This window comes from Octopus sinensis, linkage group LG4 (assembly GCF_006345805.1).
Source record: "Octopus sinensis linkage group LG4, ASM634580v1, whole genome shotgun sequence".
In the NCBI taxonomy this organism is placed as follows: domain Eukaryota; kingdom Metazoa; phylum Mollusca; class Cephalopoda; order Octopoda; family Octopodidae; genus Octopus; species Octopus sinensis.
Window position 1 is genome coordinate 57,140,372 of NC_043000.1, and position 16,534 is coordinate 57,156,905.

General features: G+C 33.1%; 1 protein-coding gene across 2 annotated transcripts in view; it reads left to right on the forward strand.

Moving 5' to 3' along the window:
• LOC115210882 (adenomatous polyposis coli protein-like) overlaps positions 1-16,534 on the forward strand; it is a 189,793-nt gene that overhangs the window by 70,598 nt on the left and 102,661 nt on the right. For both annotated transcript variants that reach the window (XM_029779652.2, XM_029779653.2), the window contains exon 2: positions 7,966-8,090. The gene's annotated coding sequence lies outside the window, so the exon portion shown is untranslated. The remainder of the gene's footprint in view (positions 1-7,965; positions 8,091-16,534) is intronic.

The following is a 16,534-nucleotide window of genomic DNA, read 5'->3' on the forward strand; positions in this document are numbered from 1 at the left end:
TGAGATGTGTTAAATGTTTCGCCAGTTGAAACTATATTTAAGTAGATGTTAATGTATCTATTTCCACATGATCACACATATATGTATATCATCATCATTATCTTCATTTAATGTCCAACAAGCTAGGTAATATTTTCCATGCCCAGACATGTTTTCCACGGAAGACTTGAAAGGGACACCGCCACTTGTATGAGGGTAATACTCATTTACAACCATAATATGATAGCAAGACAAATGTACACACAAACACATATGTAAACACAGTCAGCATATCAGTAAAACTCAATTCTCTAGAAAAACCAACCAGTTGATAATGTTTTGCTCAGGAGTATAGGCATATTTCTCTCATGAATGCTTTATTGGCTACTAGAAAATCATATTTCACTATTATAATCTATACACAATGACATGCAACACAATAGCTATGAGATTTTCTTCTTGAGCTACTAACAAACACATGAGCATGAATTCAAAAGCTATTGCAACTGTTGCAATCTACTATTGAACAGGGTCCATAACTCTACTTACCTCAGTTTACATGGCTGGCAAATTCTCTTCCTAATTTGTTTTAAAAAAGATAATCTAACTGAATCTATCATCTCAATTTTTAGGTGAAAAAATTCATCTGAAGGAATCCTCTCTCCAACTTGTATTGTAAGTCTGTAGGTGTGGCAATAACTTCTTAACTTGACTTACTTGAAAACCCAAGTTTGATTCCCAGTTGGACACCTTGGCTGATGAACTTAGTGTTCACTTAATGTTCTTAAGAAAGACTTAAAAGTTACTCTCCAATCATACATCTGACCCATGTATATCAGAAATCGTTTGTGTGCGCTTTTAATGCTAACTATGAAAATTCTCTCAATTCTGACACAAGCGGAACTGTATTTTTCATGTGTAAAAGAATTGAATTTATATAATGATGGGCGTTATTTTTGTTGTACTTTCATTGGGTTGAAATGTCCTTTAATATCATGATATGGAAAATTTCATTTATAAAAACTGAAATACAAAACTATCTTTTAATTTCAAGAACCATTTAAGAAAATAAACCTTCCTTTCATATATATATATATATATATAGGGAGAGAGAGAGAGGGGGGGATATACAAGTTCTGAACATTGTCAAAAGATTGGGTTTGATAATCAGGGAAGGTATTTTTATCTTGAAAACTGAGGCTCTGAAAGAAGCCCTTATATGCTAAAGTGTGCAAATCTGCTTCAAATTATTTATCTCAGATTTTCATTGTTTCAGACAGACTGTTCTAATCTTCTCTCCTATTAACTGTTTTGTGCAAAAAGTGTGAACTCTTGGAAATGTAATTGATTTCAGGATCTCATGAGGAAGCTATTCAGGAGTGGTTTCCTCTTATCTACTCTAATATACATGGTAAGATTTCATCTCAGCATTGCATGATAACAGAACATTTGTTAATAAAACATTGGTTCTGTGTATACAGTTGTAAAACTTGAGTTGCTCATTTACAGCAAGATGGATTTTGAGCTGCTTATTTACAGTAAGGTGGATTTAGCAAGTACACTTAACCCTTTCCTTAGTTATTATAACCGTCATCTCTAGGTATGATATGAATCATCAATTCTCTTCCTCTCTCTCTCTCTCTCTCTCTCTCTCTCTCTCTCTCTCCACCTCTTTGTGTCTGTAAAAGAGAGAGAAGGAGAGAAAAAGAAAATAAGCCTGTTGACTTAATTGACCAGCTGTGACTTTTGCTCTCGTGCATATTTCTATCAGTCTGACTCATTTAATAGCTGAGATCAATGGACTAAATCCCCCAAGATCTAAACATTATATGTTAGTCCTGGCTATTTTTCCTTTATGGTCTATTTTTTTCAAAAAGGATCGAGAATTATTTTCCTCTCGCTTTTTATTCAGTATTTTTGAAGAACAAGAATTTTTAGTCTAAATATAGTTACAGTCTTTCTCCTCTCCTTCCTACCCGTCTCCATTGTCTTTGACCAATAGCAAGTCTTTTGGAATTCTATTCTCTAATCCATGCATATTCAGTCTTGGCGAAAACTTTAAAGTGCTGTTCACTGAAATGGAGAATTATTAGAGCAAATGAACCTTTTCATAGAATGCTGTCCCTTATAGTGAATCAGACATCACACTGTGTTTCATTGCATTACAAGAATCAATGTAAAACTTGAAAGAGATGTTTAGGCCAGTTAAATTTCACACATCATGCATATATGTTGTGACCAGTTCTTATTTACAGAGTTGTAACAGAGTAATGACCCCCCCCCCTCTTCTTTTCAATAAATTCCTTGTCTGCATAGTTGTTTCATTGCTACCAGCATGCTAGCTTATTTTTAATTATTGATTCGGGTTTAGCTTTAAATGTCCATTAATTGAATTCCTATACAAACATTTACTGACTCATACAATCTTGTGTAGTTATTGCTTCTTTCACTTTAAAGAACATTTGTTACAACTGACTTGTTTATACATATTATCACACCGTATAGATTTATAGTACATATATGATCAAACAAAGGAGCAGCTACATGGTCATTCAACCTGCTAGAAATAACAAACTTCAGTCATACTCTACCACCTAAAAATAAAATTAAAAAAGGGAATTTAAAAAAAAAAAAAAAAGGGACAAGTTTGCCTCTGGTCATAGGTTTACTCAGTGCATTTGGGGCTAAGCATCAACTACAATAAAGTCATAGATATAGAAAAAGACTGCACCTTGGCTGATGAACTTTTGATCATAGACCTGTTGGGTCAGAATAAGCCTTAGACTTAACAATAACATTAGTAGATATATTCAACTGTGTAATTTGATTCTACTACAAACCACTTCATATAGATATCATCCAGCTATAAAGGAGAACATTTTAACTTATATTTACTTGTGTAAGAGAGAAGTGGGGAAAATAGATATTAGATGATAGCATATGGAATTAGAAGTTCTAAAGCTATGAAAAGCAATCATAAATCTGCTTAGTTGATAAAGATAGAAAAGTACTAAGTGTTTTAATTTTCTAATCGAGCTAAGTTTGCATTAAATTGTGTAGTTTGTAATTAATCTAGATATACTAAAATATGAAATATATCCATTGTATAAGTGTTTCCGGATGGCAATGTTATCTCTTTGTTTTCATTTTTTGAATTTTTATCTTTGAAAATATCAATTAAGAAGAATCATGTTTATGTTTGTATGCTAATATACATAGCATAATGATTTCAAATTTTGGCACAAGGTCAGCAATTTTGGGAGCAGAGGTAAGTCAATTTCATCAACCCCCAATGATTAACTGGTACTTATTTTATTGACCAGTAAAGGATGAAAAGTAAATTCAACCTGAGCAGAATTTGAACTAAGAACTTACAGACAAAATGTCACTAAACATTTTGCTCAATGCGCTAACAATTCTGCCAACTCACCGCCTTAATTTACGTAGCATGATATGTGAATAATCATAATTTTACTTCTTAGAAAAGTCACATTAAGTGGGATGTCTCTTATTCAACCCAAATTAGATCAAATAAAACAAGGTAGGTGGTATGTATGTGTGTAAATAATGTAAAATTAGCATGTGTTTATGTTTTGTGCCTGTTGTTGTTTCTGTGTAATAGTTTCATATTAGAATCCAGGAATTTGGATGCAGCAATCTCCAACAGTCTGCTATAAAAGTCTGCTGAAGGTTTCAGTGTCCAAACATCTGGACACTAGTAAGAAACCAGGCTATGGAAACAAGATAGCTAGATAGATAGACAGACAGATAGATATTGATTGATAGATAGATATTGATTGATAGATAGATATTGATTGATTGATAGATAGATAGATATTGATTGATAGATAGATAGACAGACAGACAGACAAAAACAAACAGACATTATGCTCTGTGCCTGTGTGTTAAGCACCATGGTGTTTACCATTGCTGCATGCTGTTTTCACCATGTGTGTGTGTATGAATATTGTTATCTTCATTGTTTTAATGCCTACTGGACTAAACAACACTGACTGAGGTAATCTTGTTCTAACCAGGTTCCTTTACAGTTACCAACCTACACTTGTTTCCAAGTAAGGTAGTATTTCCCCTGGTCTTTCAAACAATGAAATGTTCAGTGTTTGGGTATGTTTTTGTGGTGAGATTGTTTTTACGTAATGTGCAAATAGTGATGGCAAACAGATGCACAAAGACACAATTACTTCCATATAGTTTCTCCCAACCAATTTTACTCAAATGTATTAGTTAACTCGAGACTATGAGTCAACAGTAAAAAAAAATCTGTTCATAGTGCTAGGTAGTGAGAATTAGCTTGAACCATATGGTTGTGAAGCAAACTTGAAAATCACATGGTCATGCCTGTGCCTCTTGAATAAATTCAACGTGACAATTCAATAATGGGGCTCTACATATGGAAACGTAGCTTGTACATTTATCTACACACACACAGGCACACACACCTTTTATCTTCTGTTTGAATCATTAGACTGCAACTATGCTGGGACGCTGCCTTGAGAAATTTTAGTCAATCTATTCAACCCTAGTACTTATTTTCTTTTTCTAAGCCTGGTACTTATTCTCTTTGGTCCCCATTTGCCCACCCACTAAATCATGGGAATGTAAACATACCAACGCCAGTTGTCAAGTGGTGGTGGTGGGAGACAAACATGGACACAAAGATACACACATATACAATGGGCTTCTTTCAGTTTCCATCCACCAAATTCACTCACAAGGCTTTGGTCAGCCTCTAGGCTATAGTAGAAGACACTTGCTTAAGATGCCATGCAGTGGGACTGAACCTGAGACTATGTGGTTGGGAAGTAAACTTCTGGCCACACAGCCATGCCTGCACCTATTACACATTTGTTCAGAGCTGATGATTCCATCAGTACCCTGATATTTTCACAAGGCCCTCTGAGTTGCAAGGGAGTGAGTGAATCTTGAGCATCAAACAAACAGATAAACACTTTTTCATGTATTGAATGTAATTTCTCCCATTTGTTCTGCTCATATTCTACTGTACTGTGTTCTTGTGGCAAACTAGCCTAAACGTTTTTAATCTATCTTAGTGATTATTAGACATCAACAGATATTACAAGTCTTATACAAATCGTATCCATCCCCACTCCCTAAAAAAAAAAAAAAAGCAAAGATGATTCTTTATTGTTTTTGTTATTTTCACTCACTACTGCTATAACTGCTAAATTTTCTAGAATAAATTCCTTAGTTTTTTAACTAAAAAAAAAAAGAAAAAGAAAAATTATAAATAAATAATATAAAATCCTAACTACTTAAATGATACAAAATCTTGAGTAGCTGTAATTATAAGTGACAAGCTATAATGTAAGGAAATAATGGTGGTCTGCAACAGAAAAGGAGACATCAGGACAAGAAGAAAAGCTTTTCTGATTCTTCAGTAAAGTACACAGCTTGAAATATTAAGTTTTCTTTTTCTTCTAACATTTTACTTTTCACTTTTATTTATTTATTTTTGAATTTGTGTGTGTGTTTTCAAATGAATTTTGTTATTAATATGCTATTGTTTTGTCTACCTTGTGTTGGGTTGGAAAACAATCTTATTAACAATAGCAACAAAAATGCTGTTAATTCGGTTGTTAATCAATTTTCATTTATTATGCAATCAATGATTCATTTAACAACTTTTTTAAAATTTTTTCTCTCCTCTCTTACACACACACATACATACATTCATATATATATATACACACACACACAACCATACATGCATACACAAGAGGAATTCTTGGAGGACCAGCTACATATCACTGGAGACGGTAGAGAAGGTATCTCGATGTTTCTAAAAAGGAGTGACTGGTAGTGTCTGCAATTTGCCACTTGTACAGTTTCTGTTTAATGTTCTAAACACCAGCTTTATGAGAGACCTGCTACATGGTTGTTCAACCTGCTAAAAATAGTAGCCAAATTCCCCTCAAATTTCACCTTGTCTTCTAAAAAATATGGAAACATTGGATGGAAAACAGAGGGATGCTTTTATCATAGATCTGCTTAATTATGTTTCACCTTAGATTAAACACCAACAACAATATCCAATAAATGTTTAAATTACTTTACTTAATCCATCTAAATTCTCTATTATTTTCCAAATACACATAGTATATTATATTTCATTTGAAATATCATGATTATCATTTCAATAACTCTATGAATGTTCAATGGTTATGTTAATCTAATATATAAAGGGCAACATTACTTATATTTATTTTCTTACATTCATCAACTCAGAAATCTTTAAACAGTAAATCATATTACTTGTTCAGCCCTAGCTTCTCTGACTGAAGAAGTCCATTTGATACATTGAGGCATTATATCTCTCCCAGAGCTCTAATAATTATCCTTCTTATATTACACGTAACAGCTGTGGCTCTATATCTGTCTATATCTTCCGCAACTTATCTTAGTTTATTAGTAAGTAAAACCTTACTACATTATTGGTCATGTGACTAAGAAGAGAAACAAAACACCTAGTAACCATGTAAAAAAAAAAAAAAAGAAATTGTGTTGAAAAATGTGTGTTAAACCAGATAGTGTTTGGTAGTGACAAGAAGAATATAAGTGCTAAAAATATTCAAAGTATCCCACTTCATGTTTCAGGTTGTCTTCTGTTACATAGACATATATTTGTGAATGTGTGTGTTTACTAACGTATTGATCAAACAAACCATGTGTTCAGGTCATTCATTGTTATGATTTTGTAATGGTAATGGATATAGTGCTCTTAGACTTCAATAACACATTCGCACCGGCTGCCAAACCTGTGTCACATGACCATATTAGGTACTATCTCTTTTAGTCATTTACTCTGAAATATTCTTCAATGGAATTTGTTTATAGTTTAACAATCACTAAGATTTTTTCTCATTTTTGGAAAATTTAGAATGGAAACTGAGAACTAGTTCATTACAACTTTATAATAGAGATTAAAAGAAAACGATAAAGAAAAAAAAAACTAGCTTAACTGCAGATTTTAGGTGGATAGGTGCACCCTAATTATTCAGAAATGATTCCAGCATATTAGTATTTATTTCATAAATTTTATTGATATGAACAAAATCCACAACTTTCTTGAATTATCATTGAGTTGTCATGTTTCCTCTCTTACTGTGACATCTCTTGACTTGTTTTTTGCTCTGTTCTTACAGTAGTCTTTATCATACCCGAAAGAAGAATTTGCTTCATTGTCATTCTGTTTGAGAATTATGTTAAAGATACTCTTGTCTGTTGGATATTCAACCACTTGCATGTTGACTTGGTTGTTTGAACCACTGAATCTTCATCCAGAAATACCAGATATTCCTCCTACACCACCAGCAATGCCATTATATATATATATATATATATATATATCTGTTACCAGTTCAAATATGCTCAAGACATATCTGAACCTGTAAGAAAGTCATTCACTGTATTTTGCCGTGAAGAAAATTTCTCACTGTAGACAGATAGGTGTAAATACAGAGTCAGTCTGCAGCATTCCCTAAGCAGACTAGTGGATGCATGCATTTCAGTGTGGTTATCTCCTCTTCAGTACCAGAAACCGGATAGGCAAATGCTGTGAACTGATAAGATAGCATGGTCCCTCTTATTGTATACCCATCATCATATAGTGACTGGTTGCATTAGTTGGCTGCTTGGTGTAAATAAAATACAGGATGAAAGCGTTTAGCAGTGATCTGTTTAAATACAAACTTGTTGCCAGTTCAAATATGCTTGAGGCATATTTATACCCGTATGAAACCTGTATATATATATATATATTAGAAGAAATAAGGTACTCAGAATTTCAGATGGTTTTATATTTACAGATATTTATTTGTATATTACATGTTTTTATACATCATATAACTTATATCATATATTAGCGCTTTCGTCCATTCTGGTGGATTTTTCAAATATATATATATATCTGACTGACATTAATAATGTATTTCTTTATTTTTTCAGTGATTACCAAAATCCAAACAACACAAGGTTGTCCATACAATATAAACCAAGATCTCCTATTTATTCAGTAGTGGATTTTACACCTACTCTTCTTAATTATTCATTATTTTAAAAAAATTTACAAGGTAAGCACCAGTTTTTCTTTCTGACAAGAAATGTAAAAAAATTGTTTCGTTTAAAGTTTTTATAACTTTTAGAGCCTTCATCAGACATAATAATGCTTCATTAAACACAAGTTAAATTTTTCAACTAATTTCCTCAATAACATTGGTAATATATTATTGACCATGGAGGAACAATAAAAGTAAAATATTTCAGGATTTTGAATAAATAATCATAATGTAATATTGTGATATATTTAGTTCAGTATTGTCATGATAATCTTCTTCATTTCTCGTATAAAATATTGAATTTAAACTTTGATGCATGACCATATTTACTTGCCCTCAGTACAGGACTAATATTTGATTCATTGATCTTGACAAAGTTGAACTTGAAAGTTAAACATAGAAGGCCCTGAAATACTGAATTGTCTTTGATGTAATGCTGTATTATTTGTTGCCCACTTCACTCTACATTACAATAATGATGACAATGATGGCAGCAATTGTTGTTCTTCCTTAATGTATTATTAACTGAGAGTTGAAATGTGATGATCTTCAAAATAATTTGTAGCCTGTTGCATAAATGGAACTCAGTTTAGTGTTAGCGAATTGCAAATCAATCTCCCTTCTCTTGTATTAGATTGCACACTGGGAATAGAATACATGGTATGAGTTTTCAGGTACAATATATCTTCTTTTCTAAGTCAGGAGGGCCTTATTTGAGAGTTACTTAGCTGCTATTTCTGGAAGATTGAACAACTACAGAGAGATTTCCTTGCTGGCTTGGAATCCTTTCATCATCAGGTGTCATCTGTTCTTGTGTTGAATACCATAGATTGCTATTTTGATCTTCCTTGTGCTCTCCTTATACATTCACTGAGTTTTTAAGTGCGTACAATTCTAGATATTGTCCATATAATTCTATAAACTTTGTCTCATAAAATTCTCTCAATTTTTGTTAGTTTTCAGTACTTCATCATTGGTTTTGTGTTCTCTCCTTTTGTCACTCTTCATGTTTCACTTCTGTGTAGTAGAGTGGATTGTACACAACATAGTCATAGTTTCTTTCTAGTTTCAGTATTAATGTTTCTTAGTAACAATGTATTTCACACCTTTTCAGCTGACTATCTGGCTATCTTTTTTTTTTTAATCTATATATTTCTGCTTCACTTTTCCTGTTTTCTTGTTGCATATATGCAGGTACATTTGTGACTGTTCAATCGGTTTTTCTCAATTATATTTATTTGTAGAGACATTTTAGTCTGTCAATATTGCAATTTAGATTCTACCAGACCTAATTTATAATGGAATGGTTAACATTATGCTGAGACTGTAAAGTAGAGGATAATACATTTTGTGCAAAAGTTGTCCTGACAGTTCATAGAAATGGAAATATCAAGACTTTTTTTTAGAACCAAACCAATGTATGAAAATATGTGTGTATGTGGGACACCTGTGATGGAAAATGCCACAGAATAGCAGCAAAATTTGGCGAGAAAAATACACTAATGAATTGGTTTCAGTTTTAGAATATTTTTCATTTGACTTGCAGCCTGAAAGTATATACATGCGCGCTCACGCACACACACATACAGAGTTAAATGCAGATAGTTATATATATCTGTCTATATAGATAAATACAGATAGATAGATATCTGTATATGCTGCAATAGATAAATGTCTGGCGTTATGCCTATCTGAAGAATGCAATCCAATGGAAAGTTACTTTTGTGTATTATCCCCAGGGAACAATGACATCATAGCAACTTATCTTAGGAACAAGGAATATGTACACACCCACATACTTTCTCCCATGTGTCAAGTTTTCAAAGATTAAACATGGTTTAATGCTACATAATTTGTGGAGTACTCTCTCTCTCTCTCTCTCTCTCTCTCTCTCTCTCTCTCTCTCCTCTCTCTCTCTCTCTCTCTCTCTCTCTCTCTCATATACACACAGGGTAGAATTTGACAGAATACTGTAGCTGTAGGGTAAATGAGAATGATGGTAGCAACAGTGAGGCAGTGATTGAAATATGAGATAGCAAACTGCTGCTACTCAGGGTTTTGCATTAACTACTAGTTAACAGTTGATGCAGAACTCTGCTTAAGCAATGTTGCTAGTGATTGACACAAAGCTTTGGATTGCAACAATGTTGTGGCATCTCAGATTTGTATATGTTTGAAAACATCAATATTTTAACATATACACCTTCTCCTTGACTTACAACTGAGTTCTGTTCCAAATGACAGCTCATAAGTCCATCTGGTTGTATGTTGGATTTATATTTTTGAACACTATTTTCATTGAAACACAACTGATGCTTGAAAGCAACTGAGTGAGAGACAGTAGCAGGCAGTGAATGCCTGAGTCTGAGGGAAGCCTGTGTTGCCAGATGCTGCCATAGTTATCGTAGCTGGCCAGTGTCCAAAAATCAGTTTATTTATTTATTTATTTTTTGTGGTCATAAGTCGCACAGGTTGTAAGTTAAGGAGAAGGTATAAATATTACATTTTTCAATGGTAGCATATGGTATGTTATGTTAGAGAAAAACACATACATACAAAGTCAAGAAGTTTGAGAGTTGAATATATATTTATGCAACTGAGTGACTTCCATAGGATTATGGCTGTTTCACAACCTTTTCCATGTAATATTAATTTCAGTATGCAAGAGAACATGCTTACATATGTGCATGAACCCTTTAGCATTTAAACTGGTTATATCCAGCCCAGATATTGTACCTGTTTTATGTTTAGACTGGACATACCTGGTCTCTTGCATGTAGCCTACAATGTCATTCTAAAAATACACAATCTCTTCATCAAACTCTTAAAGCTATGAGATAATGAATGATAAATTTAAAACAAAGTGAATAAATAAGTATCTTGACAAAGTTATCTGAATGCTAAAGGGTTAATATGTTTATTTAACATTATACTATACAATTGTATATTCACAAATTAATGCCACTAAAGAAAGCAAGCTCATCATATCACAAACCAAAGGTGGTCATACTCTAAATGAAATATTAAATTTACTTAAATGATTAAATAAAATATAAATAATTGTACACTAATAATAAATTATACAAGTTTATTAAAATGGTACTGTACAAGGTATTAATTTGTATAAGGCACCACTAAAGTAGAGTGGTAGCTGCTGGAATTTGAAGTTACTGCTCATAAATCTGTACATATTATAAGGTGTTCTGTACCATCACTGTCTTGAAAGTTGTTGTACCTGTATATAGATTATTTTTCCTTATTTCAGTATTTGGACTGTGGCCATGCTGGGGCACCATCTTTGAGCATTTTACTTGATTACCTTGACCTCAGTACTCATTTCAGCTTTGTACTTATTTTATCCAATGTATATTTGTGAAATTCCTAATTTTCACTTTTTCATGTAATACTGGTTTTATACAAGTAAATGCAAACATGAATAATACAGGTAGGCACATACTATGTATGTATGTATGTATGTATGTCTCTGTGTGTGTGTGGTGTGTGTGTGTGTGTGTGTGTGTGTGTGTGTGTGTGTGTGGTGTGTGTGTGTGTGTATGTATGTATGTAGATTGCTTTTTCTTGGGTTTCTTCTACCTAATTCCACTTACAAAATATTGGTCAAACTGATGTTAACAGTAGAAGATACTTATCCAAGGTACAATCCAGTAGGACCAGACCTGGAACTACACAGTTCCAAAGAGACCATCTTAACCACTTTATTCTGAGTGTGTGTGTGTATCACAATTATTACTTTTTTTTAAATTAATCATTTTTTTTTAATGTCTGACCTTTGCTATATTTTGCACTATTTCCCTTCTTGCATTAAGTGGGATTTTGAATTGTCTTAAAAATAACAAGTACATATTGGTAACTTTCCAATAATCATTTACAGGCAATTGGTAAGCATTTGTACTTTTCTGTTCAGATTATTGCTTATAGCATTTAGGTTCATGTCTTTATATATTTTTATTATTGTTTGGTTGTTAAGGAATGATGTTTTCTCTACTTATTTATACAAGAATTAGCAACTATACTTAGCAATTCCAGTATCATTTCTTCTGTTAGAAAGAATATTAGCGCTCAGTGCCATATTCTTAGAATATAATAAATATAAATATAAGATGCAGATATAGCTAGTTAAGAAGTTCACTTTGCAGCCATATTGTTTCTGGTTTAATCCCACTGCACGGCACAGCCTTAGTAGAATTTGTTAGCCAGAAATTGTGCTGAAGCCTATTGTTTATATGTGCATATGTTTGTGTATGTATCCTGTTTACTGATATATCAAGTTGTTCTGCTTTGATTGTGCAACAAAAAAATAGTGATTCAGTAAGTGTAAATTTGATAAAATAAGCACAAGATGGAGAAAAGCCCTGAAGTTAATATAATCATTGTAAGAAGAAACTTGCTTCCCAACCATATGGTTCCAGGTTCATTCCCACTGTGTGGCACCTTGGGCAAGTGTCTCTCTCCTACTATAGCCTTGGGCCAACCAAAGCATTGTGAGTGGATTTGGTAAATGGAAAGTGAAAGAAGCCCATTATATATATATATGTATGTGTGTGTATATATATATGTTTGTGTGTGTGTGTATACGTCCCCGTAACTTAGTGATTCAGCAAAAGAGACCAATAGAATAAGTACTAGGCTTATGAAGAATAAGTCCTTGAGTTGATTTCATTGACTAAAAAAAACCCTTTAATGTGGTGCTCCAGCATGGCCATAGTAAAATGACTGAAACAAGTAAAAGAATAAAAGAACTAAAAGACCCTTCAGGTTGGTACCCCAGCATGGCCACAGTTAAGTGACTGAAAACCAGTAATAGGTGAAAAGAATACAGATAAAGAAAAATCAGGATAGCAAAACATGTTGCTTAACAAGAATTTTATTCACATTCCATTTCATTTGTTGCCATTATCTGATTACAAGTGTGTTGCAGTAAAACAGCATTAACATTAGAGCATATTATTTCATTAATCAATGACAGAGAGAACTAGTTATCTAAAGATGAAAATATTTAAAGAATTCTTTTATGTCATGTCAGTCATTCTTTACTTTGAAATTCTTAGATGCCATGAACTGATTTATCAATTATTCTTCTTTCAAATTTTCCAAAATAGACTTAGGAATTGAATGATAATTAAAAAGAAACCAGTAACAAGAAGAAAAAAAACACAAAAAAGCTATTCCTTTTAAATATGAAAGTGATATGTGGAAATGTAAAAAAAAAAAAAAAAAAGAGTAGAAAAAATACATGGTTTTAATTTAAAGCTGCTTCTCATGATTGATGTCATAGTACAAGGTTTAGTCTTTGTAACAATAGCTGTTCATTAATGATGCTTTTCAGATTAAAAGCTGCTGAAATGGATTCCCTTCATGAGGAATAAAAGACTTACACTTCTGACAACAAATTCATCCAAATGGGTTTATTTCTAAACTAATCTCATCTGTAGTAACATTCATCCTACCCACTGTTTTTTTTTTTTTTTTTTTTTTTTTTTTTTATGTTTCTGATCCCTTCCTGCATTCTCAGTTTAGTTCTGCCACCAAACATTTCTGTTTAAAGCATTTAACAGCCAAACCCCATTCCTCCCTGTTTCAGTTCTCAGAATTCCTTTGCTTCTTTCACTTCTCCTTGTTATTATTACTTTTTTTTTTGTATGTTTTTGAATATCCTAGCAGTTCTATGTAGCAGCATTTCAGTCTGCTGCATGAGTTGCAGGAATCGACAGCCTCCTGTGGCAGCCGCCACAGACTATTCAAAACAAAGTTAAGCAAAACTTGTTATGCCCCACATACACACTAACTGCTTATTTCTCTTTCGGATAAAATTAAAAATGAAACTATGTTGTTAAACACACACGTATATTGATAGTATCTTTTCTTTAAGTTAAAAAGCCAAATATAAAAAGCTTTGGATTCTGTCATCATATTCAGCGTCATTTGTTGAAAGGCTTGTGTAATTATGTAAGATTTCTATATTTGCACTGAGCAGCATTTAAAACTAAATATCTTTTACAGTGATTAGATAACAGAAATTGTAGTTGTTCTTTGTAGTAGTAGTAGTAGTAGTAGTAGTAGTAGTAGTAGTAGTAAGAGTAGTGGTGGTGATGATGGTGAACTTAACAACATTGTCAAAATCCTACTGCTTTCTACTTTCCTTCACACAGGACCTGTAATTAATATATATATATATATATATATATATATATATATATATATATATACCTGTAAAATACAGTGCTCAATTTAATTGAATATTTTTCCCTATGAATTTGTGACCTTGTGCCAGGGTTGATTTAACTGACATAGCCCCTCTCCCAAACTCACTGGCTTTGTGCCAAAATTTAAAACCATTATTATCATTAATATTATTATAAGAAGAAGAAGAAAACAGTAGTGAGCTAGCAGAATTGTTGGCATATCAGACAAAATGTATTTTGTCTGTCTTAAATGTTCTGAGTTCAAATTCTACCAGGGTTGACTGTGCCTGTCATCTTTTCGGGGTTGATGTAATTGACTAGTCTCCTCACCAAAAATTTCAGATCTTATACCTTTAGTAGAAAGGATTATCATTTATGAGGATAAGGCAGTGAACTGACAAGAATCGTTGGCATGCCTGACAAAATGCTTTGCAGCGTTTCATCTGTCTTCACGTTCTGAATTCAAATTCCACTGAGGTCAACTTTACCTTTCATCCTTTTGGGGTTGATAAAGTACCAGTTGAGCACTGGGGTCGATGTAGTCAACCCCTACTCCAAAATTGCTGGCTGTGTGTCAAATTTGAGATTGTTATTACCATTATTATCACCATCAAGGCAGCAAGCTGGCAGAATTATTATCATGCTGGACGAAATGCTCAGCAGCATTACATCCGTCTTTACGCTCTGGGTTCAAATGCTATTGAGGTCGAGTTTGCCTTTCATCCTTTCATGGTTGATTCAGCTTAGCACTGGGTTTGATGAAATCGGCTAACCCCTACCACTACCAAATCTTAGGCCTTGTGTCTATATTAGAAGTAATTATATTATTATTGTTGTTAAGGTGGCAAGCTTGCAGAATTGTTAGCACATTGAACAAAATTCTTCACACCATTTCTCCTGGCATTACATTCTGAGTTCAGATTCTGCTGAGGTTGACTTTGCTTTCATCCTTTTGGGGGTTAATAAAACAAATACTAGTTGAGTGCTGGGGTCAATGTAATTGACAGGGTCCCCTCCCCCATAATTTCAGGCCTTGTGCCTATAGTAGAAAGGATTATTATTATTATTATAAATAGTTGTAGTAGCTGTTGTTGTTACAGCAGCACTACCACACCTCCATTATCAGTAGTACTATTACTACTATGTAGCAGAAGATTGATCCTTCCTGGGTTTTTCTTTAACATAATTAAGCCTCTTCAAGTAAAAATATTGTTTACCTTTTTTTCTTCTTTTTTTGAAGTCTTCATCTTCATGCAGAAAATGATTTTGTACATGAGAAGTGACAACTGTTTCAACTAACTGATTTAGTATATAGGTTATGATATACACAGTATGATAGATACATTTCCTTTTTGTTGTCTGTAGAAAGAAAGAATAAATTAGTTTTACAGGCTCAGTTATGAATATTTTGTGAAAGTTTGTCAGATCAACAATACAGATATTAAACCTGAGTAGGTATTTTCTCTACTGAAACTGTTAAATTGTTTGTTAACAGCAATTTTTGCTTTGTTGTCAGTCCACCTTAGCAGATATTCAAGATAATGGCATATAATGATGGTTTCAGGCTGCATTCTCTGGCAGTTCTTTTCTTTTTCTTCTACATCATTTTTTTTTTCTTCTTAATGTAAAAGTACTTAGCCTAGAAGCCTATTGGAATGGCACTTTCTATATCCTTTCACCTTAAAGCCTCACAGTTCTATCCTTACATAAGAATGTAGCAGAATTGTTATAATCATCATCATCATTTAACATCCATTTTCCATGCTGGCATGTGTTGGACAGTTTGACAGGAGCTGGCAAGCCAGAAGACTGCACCAGACTTCACTATCTGTTTTGGCATGGATTTTACAGCTGGATGCCCTTCCTAACACCAATCACCTTATAAAGTTGATTAAGTGCTTTTTATGTGGCACCAACACTGGTGAGTTCTGTTTTGGCATGGTTTTTACAGCTGGATGTCCTTCCTATTACATTGTTGAACTTAGTTTTGTCCCTTTATGTTTCTATGTAAAGGAGTGTACTGAAATTCAACCTGATTGACAGTGCCTTTCTTGGTTTTGGTGTTAATATAATTGCCTTCATTCCTTTGAAATATAATTGCCTACATTCCTTGAAATGTGTGCTAGTGTTTGAAGTGGCTGGCTGAATTGATAGAGCACCCATGAAAATGCTTTGTAAAAGTTATGTTTCTCTAAATTTTGAGTTCAAATCCTGGATTTTTATACTTCTCAGTAATGTTGATAAAATTAGTACTGT